Raw genomic sequence first — 23,436 nt, 5'->3', positions numbered from 1 at the left:
TGTCTACCCGCTATGCTCACAAAATCATTTCTTGAAAGTACTCTCATTAAATTCCGCTACTCTCAAATTGAATAGGCAAATTCTATTACAGGTGCAGGGATGCGCTTCGCCGCATTACGCTTTCAAGTTTGTAGGACATATTTGGTACAGGAGAGATGCTTGCCTCTATGTGTTCGGGACTTATTCCTCTTAAACCAAAAGGCGGAGATGGATCATCTCTCCGAGAGCGGAGACCGATCATGTCTTCTATGTGTAAGATCTTTGCTCGCATGATTAATATGTGCTTGAAACCCTTAATGCCTGATCTCATCGATGCGTCACAGACAGGTTTTGTGCAAGACCTCTGTATCTTGGATAACATCTTCCCTTTTGTATGAAGCAATCGAGTGGGCTCGTCGGACAAATCAACCTATAGCTTTTATGTTTCTTGATTTTGAGAAGGCTTACGGTAGAGTAGATTGGGGTTTCTTGAAGGGAACTATTTAGAGGATGGGTTTTCCCTTGTAGTGGATGAGAGGTGCATCTACATTATACCGTATTGCCTCCGGCGCTGTCACAATTAAGGGCCACATTGGACGCCGTTTTCCTCTATCTCGTTCAGTTTGCCAAGGATGTCCCTTGGCTGCCTACTTTTTGTTTTTTGGTGAGGCCATGTCTCTCTTCTTGTGCCACAAGACCCCACAATTGAGAGGTCTTGCTATGCGGTTGGCTGACTAGCCAAATTTGTTGGATCGGGAATATGTTGATGACACTATGCTCTTTGTTCGATATGACACACCCACCTTGGACAGTCTACGGGATGCTCTTGCTACCTTCTGCATGGCCAGTGGTGCTCTTATAAACTTGTAGAAGTCCTTTGGCTTTTTAGTAGGAGTAGATGAAGATTTTCACTAGGGTGCACAGGATAATTTCACTTGGCTACCTAGAGGGCAGACTTGCAAATATTTGGGTTTCCTCGTCGGGATTAATGTGTCCGTTGAGCCACAGTTTGCGCCCGTGCTACAGTCCATTAGGAAGAAACGTTGCCATTGGTCATGCTTGCATTTATCTTTGGAGGGAAGAGGCCTTGTGGTGAATAAGGTTCTTCTTGCGACAACTTTGCTCACCACATCCTGCATGACTCTTCAGTCGAGCATCATGGCGCGTTTAAGGCACCTTGTAGGCAACTTTTTATGGGGTGGCTTGGAATGCTCGAGTCACGAGGACGTGGCAAATACTAACCTTAGTTGTTGGTTTCTTTTCGATGATTTTCGTTTAATTTTTGAGACACTCTTTTTGAGGTTGCAAATGGCCGGACATTGTATAGCCAGTGTGAAACAGTAGTTTCACCCGCAGAAGGGAAGTTGGTCAGCACTGGAATTCTAGTAGTAAAAGGGTGTCTAGGCTTAGTTCAAAGTCATCTAGGTCCCCTTGTCGCACTTGATAAGTTGGTAGATACTAGGAAACCAACTCAATAGAGGCACAATGCCAAGGTGGGGTCACCAAGAGAAAATCACCCGAGAATTGAGCTACATTGCATTTTTGGACGTGGTCCCAGTGGTGAAAGATGGTCAGATGACCAGTGAGGGTCCAATGAAAGCATCTCCTAAAATTTAGGGAACTGCTATTTTGGGCCATGAAATTTGTTCGCGCCATTAGCTCTAAAATGACAAGAGGAACATTTCATTACTCTCCCGCTAAGTCAATTGAGCACCGGTTGAGATATTTTCAGACCAGAAGGTCCAAAGCGGGGAATAAATGCATGAGTGACACTTGGCGTATTTTCCAACTTAAGAGAGAGAAGCGTTGAAATAAAAGTGGGGGTTGCATTTTCAGCCGTATGGTGGATTGTTGCAGGTACCAAAGCTATTGTGTGCAAGCTTTCCCTCTCATGTACAGTGTAGTGCAAGAAGTGATGTCCTGCACACTCTTACACTGCTCTCTCTCTCTCCCCTCCGTGCAATTATGTGATGCCCCACATGAGGGATTTTCATTTGACCTATGTATAGTTGTGTGGGTTCATGCGCGATTGCCGAGGCAAGAGCCTCTTGCACAGGTACTAGATTAGCTAGTTGCTAATCCCGCGCAGATAGAGGTGAATTTAGAGAGATTTCACACGAGAAATCTCGTCCAATTCAAAGGGCAAGTAGCCCTACAGGTGCGGGAGCTCGAGGACTTGCTACGGATGCGATCGGCTCGCGAAACGGAGCCCAAAACAGGGAAATACAGCCTGCTGTGTATTTTTGCAGGTTTAGGGTTTCGGCGCCCGAAACGGTCCCTAATACCCCCAGGAGGTCCGGGGACGCGAGAGGACTGCTGTGCGAGTGATCTGGCACATTTTGAGGGCAGAAACAGAGAATTTAGCGTGTTGCAGATTCTTGCCAGGTTTTGCAAAGTGTCTGTATGCGTCGGGAAAGTCACTTTTTGCATGAAGGTATTGTCTGTGAAGCATCCTAGTACGGTTATGTTACCGAAATCGGGCCAGAACAGGTCACTTTCAGCCCGGATTATGCGGGGCAGCTTGTAGGGAATCACAGGTTTTATTCCCTCTTTGAATACAATAAAGAAATACCGAAAGGGGCACCAGTCTTTGGGGCCAACAGGTGTCGGCGTCTGCTTGGTAGCGCTCTAGCTTCCAAGCCGTGTGTTTGAAGTGTCCATTCCCGTTACAGGTTTTTATTTGCAAAGTTTCTTTGTGTCCTAAAGTCTCAAGTAAAGTTTCGGATGAAAGCCTACGTCTACCACCCTACAGGCTGGTTTCAGCTCTACTGACACTCGACCACGAGTCCACTGGGACACAGTCATTTTTCCTCGAGAGAAGGGAGGACTGGGGATTATTGATCCAAAGATGAACAGCAAGGCACTGCTTGTGAAGCTCACAGTACGCGGATTGTTTCCAGGAGCAGATCCTTGGAAAGAGTTTCTGCATCATGCTTTGTGACAACTCCCTCTCCTCGTTTTGGATCTCTAGATGCTATTGGTGTCTGGCGCCCCACCGTTAGATTCATCTTCATAGATGCACCCTTAGATACTCCCCATTTGTCACCATTTATGCGCTGCTTGCTGCGGATTTGGAAGGACTTACGTCTTGCTTGAATCCGACACTTGCCTTCTTTTATCGAGGAGGTAACGAGGCAGCCACTTGTTTGAAATGCATATGTGACAGATGCAGAAGGCCGTTAGCTAGGTGAGAGGACTCACATTGATTGGCCTGGATGGGATGACGGACCGGCAAGCTCTTTAGGCCGTTGGTCAGATGCTTCCTTGGTTGGGGCACAGGTTATTGGAGCAGCCTACCGGATTCATAGAGGGGTTATTGCCCGTATGAGAGAGATTGATGAGGCGATTCCACCCGTTTGGCATGCCTTGATTGAGGGACAGATTCCTTTACCTTCTATGAAGGATGGTGGGTGTACTTTGATCCCATCTCAGGAGACCCGATTGTTGTTGAGCAGGGGACTCTAGTCTTTAGCATCGTCGAGACTGGCCATCATGGACGTCACATCATCAGATTGGACTTTCAGGGTGAGGTTTCACCTGATCAGAGGCTGATTGCCCATTGGCAGCCTGTTAGAGTCGTCTCTTTCTAGAGGAGATCATTTGTCGACCCTGATTTCATTGTTGTGACGAGGCTCCACTCTGGAGACTATGGATTTGGAAAGGCAAGCCCCTTGTTCAGTTTGACTGGGATTCTGGAGAGTGGCACTAGCCTTCATTGAGGGATGATGAAGCACCTCCATCCTTTTTTGAGTACATAGTCTCCCTTCGGAAGAGACTTCATTTGCAAACCAGCATCCACCTCACTGTCCACGTCAATCATAGGTGTGGCATGATCAACGCATCCTCCCAGCTTTCCAGCGACAGTTTTGGCCTTGCATCTGGGTCATCCGGATCATCCGCAGGATATGTTTTTTCATGTGGATGATAGCACATGCTGGATTGCTTGAAGGCTCTTGGTTTGCAGTCACTAGTCATCATCAAACTTGTCAAAGATGTACTTTGGAGCCTGAGTCTTTGAGGCACTGTTTATGGGTTTGCCCATATGCACAGCCAGTGTGGATGGCCGTTTGTTGTTTGTTGATTAGAGTGGGCATCCATGATGGGTTTGTGACGTGGGGGTAGTTGCATGGCTTTTGCAATTTGCAGGGTCACACACCTTTTTTCAGGGCTTGCCGACAGATCGAGTCTTCCTGCTTACTCCCTTAGGATATAGACCAAGCACTTTAAAGATGATGCCAGATGCAGGTCATGAGTTGGATTTCTACCACCGAAAGGCAGTTTTCACCATGATATGCAGCATCATGCTTTGGACCATGTGGAAGGCTTGCTGTGCCCACATTCTGGGCTCTCAATCCTCCCTTACGTCCACCGTTTGATAGCCATTTGGAGAGAGTTTCTGCATACTCTTCGCAATTGGTGGGATTCTTCAGCCGGCTCCTCCAGGGCAGCGGCAATGCATCTTTCTTCACAGATGGGCGAGATCGTCAGTTCTTTTCCATCAAGATCGTGGTCGCATTACATGGCATTACGCACCCCCACAATAGTTCCTTTTACATTCATCATACATGCCACCTTGATGTTTATATAGCGCACACCTTATTAGCCCACTTTTGTACTTCCTTTGGGTGATAGGCTATTGTGCATCTCCAGAGGGCTCTTATGTACACAGAATGCAAGCCCTTTTCTTGCCAAAAGAGAGAGAGAAATGAAATGAAATGAAATGTTATATTAAACGTCTTCAAAAGGCCAAAATGACCTATGAGAGAGATGATGATGATGTTGTATTTACGTCCTCGGGGGGCCAAAATGACCGATGGGACCACAAAAGGTCTACAAGATGCTCCCCTCACGTGAGAGTAGGGTAGTGGGCTAGTAGCTTTTTTGTGTGTGAGTGTTGTGTGATGATCCATTATTTTGGCAAAGTAGATCCCTAAAGCTACCGGGAAGGGGTGTATCTGTAGCACAGATAATGTGTCGTGCTCTCTATAGTGGGTGCTCCTCAGTGCAATGTGCGTGTCAACCTCACTCAAAACAGACTGAAAACAGGACACAATAGACAACAACTGAGCTCACAGAGACACAACAACAACAGTAGAGCACAACAAATGACTCGACTATCTCAAAGAACTGATACAGACTCTGGCGTGGCAGCACACTCAACTCCAGCCTAGGACTCTCAGGTACAATGGGGTGTCGAGGCTTAGATGTGCAGGGATGGTTAATAAGTGCTTTGTGTATAGACTCACACTAAACGACTACGTTCGACCGTATATGAAGATGATGATGCTAATGACCCAAAACGACTACTCATATGTATAACCATAAAGAGCCACCAACGGCTCATAAATGTCCAGTCAGCTAAGTCTTTCTCCGAACTGAGTGGTGGTGATGACCTGGCCACAATGTCCACTAGACCACCGTTGGTACCCTGCCACGTGCCACTCCCAGCGTAGAGGGTCCGTCCAGTGTGAACCAGACCAACTGTAACCAACTGTCCAACTGTCTCTGTCTGTCCTGTGAAGTGACACTGTAGCCCTGCTACAGGTTGCCCACCACAAGACTGGTCACTGTCTCGGCGAGCCAAACACTGAAAAACTGCAAAAAGTAACCATATGTACAATGAAAGGAGTAGAAAGTAGTGCGATCCTGTCACCCAAGAGAAAGTGTCGTCGCCACTGCTGCACCAGAAGTCTCGACGTCCAGGGGAGCCATCAAATCGATTGTGTAACGTTGCGGCTACTGGACTATGTTCTGAACAAAATGGCTCCGTGTGGTTGGAGCAGCCACCTGCTGCACAGCGGATGGAAGCACCTGCCCTGAAGTGTACTCATGACGCCTAGTGACACAACCATGGCGGTGTGCACCAGCAACACCGTCACAGCAAGGAACGCTCTGCACCTGTGGTACCTGACCTTGAGGCCCCGGTGAAGTATAGTATTGGAATGGGGGCTATGTGTACGATCCCAAGAACTGCTGAGAGGGACCTGCTGATGCTCCTTTATACCGTGCAGGAGTCTGGACCTTTGTCCCTGGCTATGTGTACCAACTGTAACCATTTGGCTCCTTTATACCCTGCAGGAGTCTGGACCTGTGTCCCTGACCCAGTCCATCTGTATCCCACAGGAACCTGTGTAGACCTATTACCATACAAAAGCATCTCTTGAAATCCTTGTAGCTGTGCTCTTAGGTCGTCAATGATCTTTGACTTAATCTTCAATACTTGTTGTAATGTGAAAATCGTAGCATCTCGATCAGCGTGGCACTCTCGGCGACTCTCAGAGATCCTTCCATAGCTGCATATGTGGCGGAGTGACAATGGTACGTGGCAGCTAGCTGCTCTTACCTAGTTCTATGGTGGCAATAGTAGCCCTTGAGTCCTGAAGTAACTTCTCAGAAAGCTGAAATAGAGAAGTAGAGTCGGGCATTTCTGAAGAACCCTCAGATGCATGGGATGCTGGAGGACGCGTAAGTGGTACAGCCGGCGAGCTAAAGGTCGGTACAACGGGTGTAGTAGGTACCTCTGAGATGGTTGTTGTAGATGGAGAGTGAGATATGTTGGCTGGAGTATGAGTGAAGATGGGAGAAGAAGGGAGAGGATCCTATAAGGACGAAGCGGCCATCTTGTCCTGAGGAGCGGAAGTAGACACTGGCGCTGGCACAGTAGAACGAGGGGTAGAAGTAGATGGAGTGTGACTCGGAAGATGCGTCACCCTAGTTTGGTGGCTCTCTGAAACTGGCAAGGAGAGTAAAGACTGCACTGTATCCTTCGCCACTTTTGCTTTGATCTTCTTTTTCTTGGTATCTGTAGGGTCAGCCTGAATACTTGCAGATTTTCTTTTCCCTTTCGGGGTTCCCTGTGGAACCTCATCCACTTCATCGAGGCTAACATATATATTTATGACCCATGCCAAGAGAGGTGCTGCAAAACATTTGAAGCTTAACTGCACAAATTGCACTTGGGCCCGAAATCGTTTAGCCCTGGACTGTAAAGAGGTAAAGAGAATCTGGTGGAATCCACAGGGTATGGTGTGGATCAAACAGAAGAGGCCGTCGCAGTGGGAGAAGATAGTAGGAAGATCACTAGCGAGAAAGTAATACCTGAAGATTGCCAGAATCCGTTTGTTCCTTTCATATTTTGGGTGACCGAACTTGGCAGTTCTTGACATGCTTGAATTGTTGCATCCTTGGACAGCTTAGAAAAAGTGCGTGTAGCCGGCTTCACAGATGGAAAGCTAGTCATACCCATGGCATGGCCAAGCCTTGTAGCTGTCAACTTGTGGCCCCTTACCTTGGGAAAATCTTTTAATATTTGATGTATCATCTCCGCAGGAACAGTGGTAGGTAAATCGGCATTGGCCAATGCTGTGAGACCCAGAGTCTGCAACTGAGCATTGGAAAAGACTTCGCTCAGAGATGGTCGAGGCTGCTGTAAATAAAAATCCAAAGAGAACGCGGTGCAATTTTTGGATGTTGCAGGCCTCTTGATTACATGACTCATGATTGACTGTTTACCTTTCTTTTGAGCTGATTTTGTATGGTCCTCTTCGAAGCATCTGACTCGGAGTGTGCTTCTGACTCAGACGGCGAGTATGCTTTGTAGCTTTCATCTCACTGGGGTCGCTCGAAGTTATGTCATCCAAGCTGTGGCTACTGCTTGCTGACATCTCCTCACTCTCTCATTCTGCAGCCACAGCTTTCTTTTTTCTCAACAATTCTTTTTGCTTGCTACCACCTTCTGTCTGTTTCTTGCTACCTCTTGCCATAGTGAGTACAGTTGGAAGGGTGTATCAGACACGAGACCCGACACTAGCAGGAGGTTGATGTAGAGAGCAGTAGATTCGATAGGGGCGGTTTTTATTTTTCGGTTAGGGTCGAGGGGTTTAGCTTGGGGCGATCCCAGTAGGGGCGAGGCATAGAGTGGTAGGAGGGCGAGGTTTTAGGCAAGTTAGGGGCGAGCCAAAGGAGACACAGGGCGAGGGGTGAGGTAAGGGTAGGGGCGAGGGGTGAGGGGTGGATAGGTGCGAGAGGTGGGGGGATTGGGTATGGGCGAGGGAGAGAGAGGGTAGGGCGAGGGTATAGGGTAGGGGCGAGAGTATAGGGTAGGTGCGAGGAAGAGAGGGTAGGGGCGAGAGGTGAGGGGGTGGGATTGGTTAAGGACGAGGGGGAGAGAGGGTAGGGGCGAGAGGTGAGGGGTGGATAGGGGCGAGGGAATTGGGTAGGGGAAGGGGGTGAATAGGAAGAGGGCAGAGGGGGGCGAATTTGGGAGAAAGGGCAGAGTGGGACGAATTGGGAGGGGCCAATAGGAAGAGGAGGGGGCGAGTTTGGGGGAGAGGGGAAGGGAGGGTTGGGACGAATTGGGATAAAGGGGAGAAAACTGGGCGAATTGGGAAGAGGGGGCTTTTCATACAACATTTGCTGGTCTACTTGCTGGCCCATTCTTGGAGCTCCAGGATGATACATGGGAGGTGGATTGCAGTCACAGGACAACTTGACTTTGAACTACCTTTGCAACATCATCTGCGCTCTCAAAATTTACAAAACCGAAGCACTTTGATTTTCCATCGGCATCCCTCATAATAACCGCACTGCTAATGGGACCAAAGGTTTCAAAGACGCTCCTAAATTCTTATCTGATAGAGACTCTGCAATATTCCTCACATAGAAATTATTGAATTTTGAGCCTCGTCAAGTCATTGATTACATATCATTCCCTTTCTCAATCACCATCTGGGTAGATTCCACTTGTTTAAACTGAACAAAACCACGACCCTTGGAGACTCCAGACTAGAAGCTTAACTGGAAAGACCTTAGTACTTAACGTCAAATAAGAATGAGGATAGAAACAATTAGAGAAAGAGTGTTTGGACTGAAGAAGTTCAAGACAATACCCAATTACAGAGACTGAGTGGAGAAAAAATACCTTAGGAGGAAACTGAGATAGTAACAAAACACCTGTTCTGGTGGAAAGATAGTCGGGAGGAGAGCTGAAACTGAGACAGTAACAGAACACCCGTTTTGGTGGAAAGATAGTGGGGAGGAGAGAGATGGGATATAGAACCTATAGATGGCGGAATAGTTGTATACTGTTTACTGAGAGGAGTAATAGCACTTGATTCTGGAGCCATTTACCAGAGGCAATGGAACACCGTTTAAAGTTACTAACTGGATTGCTCCTTGTGGCAAAATTTCCTATACCCTGAATGGCCCTTGTCAGGTTGGAACCAGCTTCTTAGCTTTCTTTAGATACTTAGCTTGATAGAGTAGCACCAGGGAACCCATGCGTTATTTTCGGCCTTCGGAGATGGCGATCGTGCCACCCTTTGCGACGAATTTTCTCGGCTTAGAGAGCATGTAAGGCTAACCTCCTGCTTTCTGCTAACATTGAGAGACGAGAGAGGTTTGCTGAAGCAATCCCAGCTGTGACACAAACACTTCCCACTCTTGCTGAACCTGAGTTAACTCATATGGTGCAATTGCTTCTAGGCCAAAAGCTAGCTGGAATGGGGTGTAGTTAGTGGTTGCCTTGAAGGAGGTGTGATAAGCCCAAACTGTGCCGAGGATAGCTTGAGCCCAAGATGTTGGATGCAGATGATAAGCGTTTTTGAGAAGCATGATCAGCACTTTGTTAGTGCTTTCAGCCTGCCCATTTGCTCTAGGATAGTAAGAGCAAGATTTGCGATGAAAAATCTTGTAATTCGTGAGGAGAGTGGAGATCAAGTCGTTGACAAAATGACTACCTCGATCACTTGTGACTTCTAGAGGGCACCCAAATCTGCAAAAAATATTTTCATACAAAAATTTTGCAACAGTCGCGGCTGTATATTCGATGGTAGCCACCACTTCGGCCCATTTGGTTGCATAATCCGTTGCTATCAGGAGATACTTATGATTGCCTGGTTGAGCAGATGGAGTAACTGGACCAACAAAGTCCAAGCCCCATCGCTCAAAAGGCAACCACGCCATAGAGACCTGCAGAGGATGGTTTGACTGCTTGCTTGGTTTAGGGCCACAGCGTGGACACACATCACATGCTTTTACATAGGCAATTGCATCCCGAAAAATATAGGGCCACCATAAGCCACACTAGACAATGATATGACCAGGGTAATGGCCACCAGTGGGACCACTGTGGGCATCCTCCAAAATATACTCCACTTCATGAGCGGAGACACACCACCTCAGAACACCATCTTGTCCTTACTTGTATAGCTGGCTCCCAATCAGAGTGAATGGCCTCCTAGACTTCAATAACAGTCGTCTCTTCTGTAGGGGAGAAGCGTTCTCTTGGTACACGCCTGTAGAAAACAAATGCAAAACATCGCCGTACTATTCCAGAGTGGTACCTTAAAGAGACTTCTATCTGGAAAGTCGTCTGCAACCCCGGTTGCTTCTTAACCCGTGTGAATGCGAGAGAGGTGGTCGGGAAGGACATGATGTTTGCCGGGCCTGTGTACAACTTCGAAATCAAATTCTTGAAATAACAGTAGCAATCGCCATACTCGACCTGTAACTTGCGGCTTGTTGAGTAGATAGCGCAGGGCATGGTGATCAGTAATAACTGTGAAGTGGACCCCCAATAAATAATGCCGAAATTTTTGCAGGGCATACACAATAGATAAACCTTCCCTTTCTGTGGTGCTATAGTTGCATTCGGCCTTGGAGAGTAGGCGACTTGCATAGTGAATAGGGCGATCCAGGTTGTACTCCTTACTATGCTGAGTCAGCACAGCCCCCACAACCAGTTGTGGCATCAATATGCACGTGAAAAGGAAAAGACCAATTTGGAGCTACCAGGATAGGCGCTTCAATGAGGCGTTTTTTGAGGTATGCAAAAGCTTCAGCCTCTGCATTTGACCATTGAAAGGGAACATTAGCACTGGTTAGGCGAGTTACGGGTTGAGCCACCTGTGCATACATGCGTATAAACTTGCGATGATAGCCTGTGTGACCTACAAAGCTCTGCACCCCTTTTGGGTTGATGGGAGGTGGTAACTTTAAGATTGCCACGATCTTCCCTGGGTCACATGCTAAACCTTTAGCAGACACCACATGGGCTAGAAGTGTGCCCTCAGTGACCAAAAAATGACATTTGTTAGAATTTAGCCTTAGGCGTGCCTCTCTGCAGCTGAGGAAGATAGCAGAGAGCTGAGCGAGGTGTTCCTCTAGATTTTCCACTCGGGTTGAACATTGAGCACCAAAGAAGGTCGAAAAATCGTCCATGAAGATGCGAAGATGATCTGTAAGCAGAGGACAAAAGATGAGATATACCGCCCGATTGAAAGAAGGTGGAGCGTTTTTCAACCCAAAAGACATTCTAGTGTAGATAAAAATACCCCAGGGATGCCCCAAGGATAACCTAGATGGATGCCTAACTGATTGTATCCACTAAACCCATCCATGAAACTGTACAAAACATGCCCTGCGACATCTTCGAGCACACGCTCAGTGAAAGGTGTGGGGAAACCACCTGGGATAGTTACCTTATTCAGCGCGCGGTAATCTACGCACACACGAATTTTATTGGACTGCTTCTTAGGCGCTATCACCATGGGTGATAACCACTCAGAGTGCTCCACAAGTACAATGATCCCTGCCTCTTGCATTTTTTCGAGCTCTGACTTTACAGCCTCTTCATACTTTGGGTTGAGCTTAGAAGCTCGGCCTCTGACAGGCTTAGCCCCTTCAACCAGAGGTAAAGTGTGGACACCCAATTCTGGTGGGATCCCTTCCAAATCCTTGTAGAACCAAGCAAAAACATCCTTAAAAGAGTGAATAAAAGAGAGTACCTGATCAAGTAATGCGGGATGCTCCCATAACCAAGCTGCTAAGAGGACGTGCTGAGGGTTGTCAGGGTCGCCCAGGTTGACTTTTTTGATAGGGTCAGGAGGTGTAATTGTGGAGGGTACTTCAGAAGTTGAGAACTGAGCTGCCTCTAGTAGCTTCTAGACTTCATGTGCTGGTGTTTGATCGATTGGAAACTCCGCGTACTCTTCTTGTAACCATCCTGGTGGAAGCTTCTCGAAGGGTAAATCTTCAGACACAGACATAACTGAGTGCTTTTGAGGGGGCGGGGCGTCCAACCTGGGAAATGTTAGAGGGAGGGGGGAATCATTGACTAGTTCATGCAGAGAACATTTTTTCCCCCTGCGGTGATGTATTATAGGTTCCCCGAGGCCGAGGGCTTCCATAGGAGGATCATCTGAATCATGAGAATTTGGGGCTGACGCACTTCTTCGACTAGTCCACTGTCTGCTGTAGGACTACTGTCTGCTGTAGGGCTTGGGGCATTTGTGTCCACCTGAGGAGTTGGGAGAGAGAGTGTTTAGGGGTAGGGCTTGGGACATTTGTGTCCACCTGAGGAGTTGGGAGAGAGAGTGTTACCGGTAGCACAGGTGAGTTTTGAATAGAGACGACATAGCATGGCACATCGAGGCGGTAGCTTCGAACCACTGCAGTAGGTCTTCATCAGACCCGTCAGGTGGGATGGGCTGCTCAAGGTCAGGGTTGGACTGTACTGACAATGAGCTATGATGAACCACTGGATCCATACCTCCTGCGAGCCGAATTGGTTGCATGGGGGAGCCGGGAGTATGTATCCACATGGCGTCGTTTCCCCAATCATGAAGTGCCTTGGTATAGTGTAACCATGGTCTACCAATCAGCAAAGGAAATCCTCCCTCCACCTGAGGAAGACTGACCACCACAAAATCCAAGCTAAATGTGAAGTCTTGTACCATCAGAGGCACCTTCTCTACTATGCCCACAGGGTAGACTGTCCTCTGGTCTGCCAATGTTATAGTGAATGGAGCAGGGCGGGTAGGCTGCAGACCTAAGGCCAACATAGTAAATTTTGGCATCAGATTGATCCCAGATCCACCATCCACTATGACGCCTGAGAATTGATGCCCAAGAATAGACACAGTGAGAGGAGGGCTTTTGTAGTCTATGAGGGGAGCAGCTGGATATAAAATCATGTAGGACTCCAAGGGCTGCACAGGTAGGTGCCCGCCACTAGGCCCCGCACCAGGATACAGAGACTGGATGATGGAAAGGGTGGCACTTCAAAAATTTGCATCAAGTCGAAGCATGTCGTACAGTGACACTTGCTGAGAAGTGTTTTTCAAGATAGACTCTGCTGTGGGCTTGTTTCCTTTGATTAGATCTTGCTCTGGTATCTTAAGCTTCTGCAAGTCCTTTAGTGCTTGCATGAAAGCACCATCATTATCTGATAGAAGCGAGGTAGGTTGGCTCTTGACACTATCTGCTGGTTTGTCAGCTACTAATGGAGTTTGACTCATTTGTGTGACAGGAGACGGAAAGATTGGACCGCCAGGGAGGCTGAGGCCAAGAGCAGCTCTCTATTCCCGTGTGAATCTTCCACTTGCTTCAACCCATCTTGAGAGGCAACTACAAGAGTGGAAGGCGGGGCCTGTGGAATGGAGCTTACTGTGATGAGGTTAAGCTTTGGGAATGTAAACTCCCGCTTGTTTTGGCTTGTGCTTGCAGATGTGGACGCTCTTTGTTTTGGGCAATCCTTACTATAGTGATCCTTAGCTTCAGGGCAATGTCGGCAAGGAGGGGACCCTTCTGGTAAGAGACATTTGCTCTGATAGTGTCTATACTCCCCGCACCTGTAGCACAAAATTGGCCTATTTGAGGGGCGAGGTGGTCTCGGCCCTTGCTGCATGGGACCGGATGCTGACGTGTAGAAGCTTTGGAGAAATGAAGGAGTACTAGCATGATAAAACCTAGGGGATGTAAAGTTGTTGTGCATACCTTGCATAGGAGGTGTTGTCAGCAGAGGTGGCATCGGGTTCTGATGGCTATATTTTGACACCATGTTTGATGCATGTGCTAGCCCTTGTTGGAGAGAAGGACCTAGACTTTGTTGTATTTGCCGTAATCCCTTGATATAGTAGCAATCCTTGTCTTCATGCCTAGACTTCTCGCAGAAGTGGCAATAAGCCCGAAGGGGACAGTCTTGTGGAGAATGTCCTGGAGAGCGACACGAGCTGCACCATACCATAGCCTTAGTCTCTTGTTGAGACCGAAGCTCTTCTAGCTCTCTCTTGATTTGATCCAAAGCTTTAAGATGTGGGGGTTTCTCTTGGCGAAGAGAGATATTTTTCTCCTCTTGAAGAGCGCGTTGTAGTTTTAGGGCTTCAAGTTCTCTACGTAAAGAAGTCAATGGATCAGCAGGACTTTCCGGAAACACAGAGGGGGTCTCTATGTGAGGGGAGTTGGTGAATACCTTCCTAGCCCCCTCTATCCTAGTAGCAGTTGCGATGAACTCCTCCAAAGTGGCATCGGGTCGAAGACTCTCTCGGATTTTTTGCTGAGAAGTTTTGGGAAGCACCTTCTCCACCCACTTCTTAACCATGAATTCACCGGGTTGCTGGGGAAGCTTGGCAACCAGAGACTTGGTCTTAGTCATGAGCTCTGCAAAAGTCTCCTCTGGTTGGAGCACCATGTTGGCCAACTCATCCAACACCTTCTCCTGATAGTCACCTGGCGTGAAAGTTGCACAGAACTGTTGCCTTAAGGCTGCGCAGGTTGCAAAATGGTTCTTTGCAAACTGGCTATACCATTTGTCTGCTAAGCCATCCAAGGTGGATGGAAAGAGTACCAAATAAGCATCTTCCCTGTTAAGCGCTCGACCCCTACAAAGAGATACAAACCTCCTTGCATGGTCGTCAGCATCTTCTGAAGAGAGTCCTTCGAAGGTAGGGAACTTGATGTTTACCTTGGCCAAAACACTAGCCAACGCCTCCATGGCCCCTTGCTGAGGCTGTTGCTCAATAGCCTGCTGTAGCAGAATAGGAGAGAGCTTTACTGGAGAAGGTGATCTGGAAGATGTGGAACCGGATTGAGGAATGGGTGATGTCGTATGTGGAGTAATGGCTGATGAGGTTGATGGACTTCTACTAGGTACCAAGGGTCGTCTTTTGTTGTAGTACTTCAGAGGGCTCAGTAGTGCTCTTTGACGCTCGACTGACCGCCTTGTATGTGTCATGCAGTGACCACCAATCCAACCGAGTTTTGGGCAAGAAAACCTGTACGGGTTGAAGACAGGTCTAGACTCTACTAGACCCAAGCTGGACCAGGGACGAGGATTGATTGGACCAGGCTAAAGAGACCAGACCAATTGGACCAATTGGACCAGGGCGAGATAGGACCAGACCAGATGGACCAGGGCGAGAGAGGACCAGACCAAATGGACCAGGGCGATAGAGGACCAGACCACTATACAGTGCCAGGCAAAGTAGACGAAGCTAGATAAACCAAACTAGCTTCAAGATTTGCACCTCACAGAGAGTGAGACTTCAGTTGAGATCCCATCGTGGTCGCCAAAATGAGAGCACTTGTAGCGCAGATAATGTGTCGTGCTCTCTACAGTGGGTGCTCCTCAGTGCAATGTGCGTGACAATCTCACTCAAAACAAACTGAAAACAGGAAGCAATAGACAACAACTGAGCTCACAGAGACACAACAGCAACAGTAGACCACAACAAATGACTCGACTATCTCAAAGAATTGATACAGACTTTGGCGTGGCAGCACACTCAGCTCCAGCCCAGGACTCTCAGGTACAATGGGGTGTCGAGGCTCAGATGTGCGGGGATGGTGAATAAGTGCTCTGTGTATAGACTCACACTAAACGACTACGTTCGACCATATATGAAGATGATGATACTAATGACCCAAAACGACTGCTTATATGTAGAACCATAAAGAGCCACCAACGGCTGATAAATGTCCAGTCAGCTAAGTCTATCTCCAAACTGAGTGGTGGTGGTGACTTGGCCACGATGTCCACTAGACCACCGTCTGTACCCTGCCACGTCACTCCCCAGCCCAGAGGGTCCGTCCAGTGTGAACCAGACCAACTGTAACCAACTGTCCAACTGTCTCTGTCTGTCCTGTGAAGTGACAATGTAGCCCTGATACAGTATCCGAGAGAGAAGCTCCTCAAAGGTGACATTCCCTTGAAGGAGCTGTGGAATTCAACACGGATGTGTGCGTATGTTGGGCACTCAACGGTGACATGAGCCTCGCTTTCCACTTTGTTCAACTTGCATTGTGGGCATGTCCTCCTATTTTCCTTAATATTCAACCACCCTCCCGTTTCAATCTTGAGCATGTGTGATCGCGTCCGCATCAAAGTAATGGCTCGTCTTGCCCTGTGGGAGATGGGTGTCTTTATATGCATATGAGTGTCCCCAGTCTTGTAGGTCTCCCAATATTGTGTATTGATGTGCTTGCCGTAGTACTCAAATTTGGACCTGTGTACTGCTGTCTTCCATCTGGTGTGTAGGGCTTCAAGTATGCTTATGTCAAAATTCAGCCCATGTTCATGTTCGGTGTGTTCCTCTATATGCATGTCCACATGGTCCGACATTCCATCTAGAGAACCATTTCCATATGTCTTCTACAAGACTAGATGTGAGAAACTTACTCTTGTAATTCTTTTGCGGCTTACATCCGGTTTGCCATGCCTTGTGGGGTAGACGGCTCTATGGCATCATCTTAACTTTCACGAGGTACCTGTGTACTCTCTGTAAGGCTTGCATTTCCAAAGGTCTCTTGCCTGTCTCCAAAAGCATCACTGAGTATGGGGTGGTAGTTTTGATCCCGAGGTGTGTACATAGGAATTTCTTCTGTATCTTTTCAATGTCGTTCCAAGTGCTAGCGGGGATACTCCCCCCCATACCTCTACACCGTAAAGTATTGTTTGGACCACACATGCATCAAATGCCATAGACTTAATTTCGCATCGCTTTGTGACACTCTGCTTGCACATGTTTTCAAATTCATAGTATTTTGCATGTCCTGCATCAATTCTGTTTTGCACTGAACTCCCCCATGCATGGTTTGAGGGAACATAGATGCCCAAGTACTTGAAACTCTCAACCGCTTGGAGTGTTTGCCCGTCATATGTGATGATGGGCTGATTCTCATTTCTACATGTGTGGGCTGACATAATCTTTGTTTTGGCTACATTGACTGACAGTCCTGTTGCATTGCAAAATGCATCCAGAAGTTTCTGTAAAATGAGGGCATTGTAGGAAAGCAGAACTACATCATCGGCATATATGAGGAGGAGAAGCGTGAAAGTGCCAATACTAGGGTGATCTCCCCCCTCTCTCATAGCCTCGTTGATGAAGTCATCAAGCTCGTCTTTACATAGTCCGAAAACCGTAGGTGACAAAGGGCATCCTTGTTTAACTCCCATGGTGCTCCTGAATTCTTGTGAGAAACGTGTTTTTGTCTTGAGTTTGCATCTGACCTCTTGGTATAGGCGCCCTACGGTTGCCCTGATATGCATAGGAACTCCTAGAGTTTCCATACGTGACCATAGACCTTGACAAGGTACTGTGTCAAATGCTTTCTTGAAGTCCACAAAACAGCAATACAGAGTTTTGCCTTTTTGCCTGGCTTTTTCTATCAAGACCCGGAGTGTCATCAGATGGTCTACCGTGCTATGACGGGCTCTAAATCCTGCTTGTCCAAATGGCGCGTTTCCCGTTATTTTCAGCCCATGTGCTAAGATCTTTCTCGATAATGCTTCCAAAAAGTTTTGCCATACATGAGCTCACCATGATGGTGCGATAATTAGTAAGCAAATTGCAGTTACCTCCTTTAAAGAGCGCTTTCACCCAGTTCTCTTGCCAGTCTTGAGGTAGGTATTGGCTGATTGCTTGATTCATCATATGGTGTATCCATTTCTTAGCCTCACTACCTGACCATTTCAGAATTTCAGAGTTAAGATGTAATGTGTCAGCTGCTTTCCCATTCGCCAGCCCTGTGTATATCACCTCTTGAGCTCCCTGGCGGGCCATACAGAGTTTGTACATAAGCATACATTTCGTGTGGGCTGAAATCTCCCATCACATCCCCTTTCTTCCCCTTCATGCTACGCCAAGCTTTCTTTGGCTCTGTCTTGAACATGCTCAAGTCTAGTTGTTCTTTTGAGAGTTCATACATGCGTCTCTTTTTCCTCGTGAGTGTATTGTATTCTCTAGCAGCACATTCCCATTCATTTGAGTGTTGTGATAGGCCTCTCATCTTACGTTTGGCCTCGTTGCATTCTACATCAAACCAAGGATTATGAGGTAAACCCTTCCTAATCTGTTTGCCACTTTGATATTTGCCCATAATGGTTCTTGCTGCTTCCTCCATTGCATGTCGGAAGATCTTCCACGTCTCTTCAATGTCACAAGGCATGTTCCGATCAAACAGTAAGCTATATAAGAGACTAGCATAGTCCTTTTTCCGTGAGTTGCATCTTGTATGACTAGTTCGGTGTATTCATTATGTTGACAATAGGCATACTTGGCATGTGTAGGCATATATGGATTGGTGTATGGTCTGAGGTCGGTAACTTGCTACCCACTTCAGAACGGTGGACTAAGTCCAATGCATCGTATCTCACCAAGGCATAATCATTTGTACTCCTTCCATGACTTGTCGTGTAACAAGTGTATGATCCAGAGTGTATGAACTTATCCGCACCATTCATGGCTACAAGCTACATTGAGTTCATCATACTTATCATAGTTGACCCCTATGCATTCATGATGTTATCACTTGAACATCTGTCCCACATAGGACCAAGCATAAGTTCTCCATTCTTGTCCGCAGGGTGCAGTGAATGGTCCGTCAATTGTACCTATGTGTTTGCAATCCGGGCATTCAGATCCCCAAGAATGACAACTGCTCCCTCACGTGCATACATTGCAATGTCTGTACATAGGTCAGCAAAGGGATCCTTTTTAGGTAGCTGGTTTGTGTTATAAAAAGGTGACTCTCAATGCGGGATATAGCATCCTGCGATAAAGATCAATCCGTTTGATGAGCAAACCTTAACCCATATATAGTGTTTGTGCTCGTCAACCTTGCATACATCAACCATCTTTTGAAGCTCTTCCTTATATATTATAGCTACACCTCCTTGTCCTCGCATTTTGGTACCAGTCCACCATACTGAGTGCTTGATGTACCCACTAATGTCCGGCAGCCTGCATGTGTTTTGTTCCCATGTTTCCAATAGAAAGAGTATGTCAGCTTGTGGTAGAATATCTACCAACCCTTCTCCCTTATGCCATGGGAAACCTCTACAATTCCAACTCGTAACCTGTATGGTCATGATCCCATGGGTCGCGTGCCCCTATGCATCCTTAAATGGTGATGTCGGTTTTTTCTCCTTGAGGCATTCCTCATATGCTTTTCTTCTTGCTGCTTGTTGTGCCGGTGTTCTATCTTCACTTACATAGTATTGAGTGCCTTTCAAGTAGAAGCGTGCAGTTTCCAAAATTATGTTCCTTTTACGAGCATCCAACATTGTGCATACAACTGTCTGATGAGCATCAGTCTTCTTTTGGCCCACTCTATGTGCCCCATATACTCCTGCATCTTGCATGTCAAGCTTTTCTGCTAACAAGGTGGTAACATCTACGTTCAATGACATGACTGTTTCCCCCTCAGGTTCTAGCATGCCTCGTATCACAATGTTTCGGGATCTTTTCTCCCGTTCCTTGTACTCAGTAGGATCCTCATACGTATACATGCTCTCATGCGTATACATTTCTCTTGTCATGTGCCCCATAGTCTTCTCTTGTTTTACTATTTGGGCCCAAGATGGAGGAGACCCCTCGGATGCATCGATTACACTACTGGTGACATGTGTTATGTGATTTCCTTGTTCGAGCACTTGGGATTGCAGCGTTTTCATGGTCTTCTTGTTGCTGAAGCTTTAGAGCTTGTAATTTAATGGTATGATCCAGCTCTTTGTTGTGCAGTGTCAGGGCTTTGATGTCGTCATTTTGACGTGAAATCACCTCATTCTGTTGTCGTACCTGTTCCTGGATAGACAATAGCAGTCCCCATATGTCCTGGGTAGTACATGTAATTGTCATGTCCCTTGATTCCTTGGGGGGCGTGGGGGTTGTGTCCTTCGGCATTGTTTTGATAGGTGATGAGCTCACTGTTCGACCGCTTCGTGATATCCTTTGGTTAATGTGCGATGATTGCATAGAGTCATGCAATAGCCACACAGAAGTACATGGGTGTCTGAGAGAGAGAGAGAGAGAGAGAGAGAGAGAGAGAGAGAGAGAGAGAGATTTTATTATTGTCCTCATAGGTCAAATATGACCTATGGGACCAAAGTTACATGTGATGTAGTATTTGTTTGGCTGAAGAGTGACTCTCGATGCTCCAAAATTGTGGTGATGAAAGTCGCAATGGAGAGCCCACATTGTGGTTGGGAGAGGAAAGTGTGTAGGTCTAGGTCATAGCTAAAAATGTGAGGGAAGCAGGTAAAAATGTGAGGGAAGCAAGTTCGAATGTGACCAAAAGCTGAGCACTCTAGAAGTGTGTCGTACTCGGACTCTTGAACTTGCAATGAGCATAATGTGCACAATCGATTTGACTCTTCTCCATTGCCCCAACGCCTTGTCTCGCATCGAAGCAAGTGGGAACTAAGCCGAATGGGTGCGATAGTGCATATCCCTGACAAGGGAATAGGCTCAAGCATGTAAGGGTGAGCACGGTTTCCTCTCACTCTGAAGAACATGGTTTTGTAGTTGGGGGCAATATGGGTGGTGTAATGTATGAAGCTTGACCCACCAAATTCCTCCCAAACCGTAGTACATTGGCATTGTGGAAACACTTCATTCACTTGGGAGTCTATTGAGGCATCATGGAGCAAGTGTAATGCATCCCATCTCCCAAACCACTTCTTTATGTCTTGCATCCATCCCGTGCTCAAGATCTTCCTTTTATATGTCTTTTGAACTTTTTTGCTTGCTTCCCATGCAATTGTAGGAAGTTGATGTGAGGGGTTTTGATGCACCGTTATTATGTACTCCACAACCCTTACCATGCCCATGACCTCAATTGGAAGAGATCCCGACTCAAGAAGTAGGAGCATATATGGTGTTTGTGTCTTAACTTGGAGAAAGTCTATAAGAAAACGCCTTTGGACATTTTCAAACTCTTTTCAAGTAGACCGTGAGATGCTCCCGCCCCACACTTCAACTCCATAAAGAAGAACCGGTGTCACAAATGTCTCAAAAAGTTACTTCTTGAGAACCCAACACTCGACGTTTCCTACATTACACATGTTCTCAAATGCATAGTACGATCTCTTTCCAGCTTCCAAACGACGCATAGCACATTCATGCCACTTGTGACTGGTCCGAACCTCAAGGCCAAGGTACTTAAAGCTCTCAACAACTTCAAGTGTCTCATTGTTGTACACAATGCATGGCTTCTCCCTATGGTTGGTTTCACAAGCATAACCTTTGTTTGGAATTCATTCACAATTAGCCCACTATACAAGCAAAAGTTCTCAAGGAGAACCATAAGCTTGTGTACATCCTCTGAAGTGTGTGCTAGAAGCACTACATCACCTGCATACAACAAAAGAATGATTACCGCATTGCAAATAGTGACCTCTTCAATGCCTTCTTGCATAAATTCAAATACCATTTGTTTCAATTGATCGATGCATAGACCAAAGAGAGTTGGTGACAACGGACATCCTTGTTTAACCCCAATAGTGCTTGCAAAAATTTCTAAAATTCCTCTTTCCATGCGCAATTGACACATCACCTTTTCATAGATTCGAGAAACCGCAAGCATAAACACGCTTGGCACTTGGCGTTCTTCCATCCTCCTCCACTTGTTACGTGGAATCATATCAAAGGCTTTCTTAAAGTCCACAAAGCAACATTACAATTGCTTGCCTTTCAACCAGCTTTCCTCCATGAGCCTTTCAACCAGCTTTCCTCCATGAGAACACGAAGAGTGACAAGATGATCAATGGTGCTATGACGTCGACGAAAACCCGCTTGTCCTTTTGCACGCTTGCCATTCTCCTCGACCCAATCACTCAATTTTATCTCCATTATGCACCCAAACAACTTTGCCATAAAGAGTCCCAATCATTATAGTCCGGTAGTTATTTACATGCTCGACATCCCCTCCTTTATGCCAAGGCTTGACCCAATTAGTACTCCAATCACAAGGCATACCATGTTGAAGTGCAAGGTTGAACATATCACGCATCCACTCCATGTGTATAATCTCCCATCCATTTAATCATTTCCGGCTTGATACCTTGAAGATATCCCGCTTTGCGAGTGGCCAACTTGAGTTGATTCGTGGTCAGTTCCTCAGCGATCCAAAACTTTTTTCCGAAGTGAAGATTGGCGTAACAGCTTCATCCATTCATCTTTGTCCTTGAAAGTGAGTATGCAATGCTCGGGTGGTACATGGCAATGTGTGTCGTTGATTCAAGAGACAGTTTCGAGCTTAATGAAGACAGGTTGAAGAATGTCATTGAGCTTGGTGATTGCTTCTTCGAGGGTGTCCTCGATGGTGAACCATAGTCAGTGGAGCCCGCCAATCCTGACCTTGAGGCCGAGCGATTCTTGTAGCAGACATTCTTGTAAGACCGCCTGTATCTTGGTGTCAATCTTCTTTGGTGTTGCTTCATGGGATTCCTTTTGAGCCTCCATGACAGTCTTAGTGAGGGAGGCTTCAACTTCGTGTGCTTTTGCAAGTAGAGCTTGGCTCTCTACTTCCTTCTCGTCTTCAAGCTTGCATAAACGTTGTTTGAGTTTCTCATTCTCCTCGATGAGTTCCTGGATTTGAGCCTCGAAGGTTGTAATCCTTGCCTTGGCGGGCGACGAGGTCCTTCCTTGATGCCACTGTCACTGCAAGAAAGCTCTTACGTGAAGTGGGAGTGCCAAAGGAAGACATCGGTGCCACAAATAGGTCTGGTAACACCTTCTCAAAGGCTGTGATACTTGAGAATAACCGTTTAACTTGATACTCCGTCCAACTATTACTTGATGAGCTGCAAGCATAAGGCACCTTGAGCACCGCTAGGCAAGCGGCTTGCGCAAGGGCAAGGGTTCTGAGGCTTGGGCAGGGCTCGTTACTTGACGCCCCCCACAAGGCCGCCCTTGCCCAGGGGGAGACAAGCTTCGCGCGTGCGCGCGCGCGCGCACACACACACAGAGATGAAATGATACATTAATGTCCTTAAAAGGCCAAAATGACCTGTGAGATCAACCCGTTACAAACTGGTGAATCTAATACCATGTTTGGGTACAAAAAGAGATATTGAAATGAATCTAGAAGTTCTACTAGTTGGAACTGTGTGGGGTATGTGTTACCACTGATACAATGGGTACCCAATACAAGAGTGATGTAATGGGTGATGAATCCATCCTCATCTATACTCGGGATGTCGAGATAGTATTGCTTAAATCTTGTGCTTTAGTCTTCGTCGATGATGTGAAGCTCCTCTCCTCAGTCGTGGGTGTCTCGATTTCCCTAGCTCCAATGCTTGGTCAATGAGAGCACCGCGGGTGTGAGTATGAGCTGAGGTTTGCAGTGGTTGCTGCTCCTCTATCTGTCTAGCGTCTGGTAGAGAGAGAGAGAGAGAGA

At 46.9% G+C, this 23,436-nt stretch overlaps 1 protein-coding gene across 13 annotated transcripts in view; it reads left to right on the top strand.

Moving 5' to 3' along the window:
- Positions 1–23,436, top strand: part of LOC147439388 (uncharacterized) — a 258,172-nt gene that overhangs the window by 198,580 nt on the left and 36,156 nt on the right. The window lies entirely within an intron of this gene.

This window comes from Adiantum capillus-veneris, chromosome 16 (assembly GCF_014529385.1).
Source record: "Adiantum capillus-veneris isolate H3 chromosome 16, ASM1452938v2, whole genome shotgun sequence".
Taxonomy (NCBI): domain Eukaryota; kingdom Viridiplantae; phylum Streptophyta; class Polypodiopsida; order Polypodiales; family Pteridaceae; genus Adiantum; species Adiantum capillus-veneris.
This window is presented reverse-complemented; position numbering and strand designations above follow the sequence as displayed.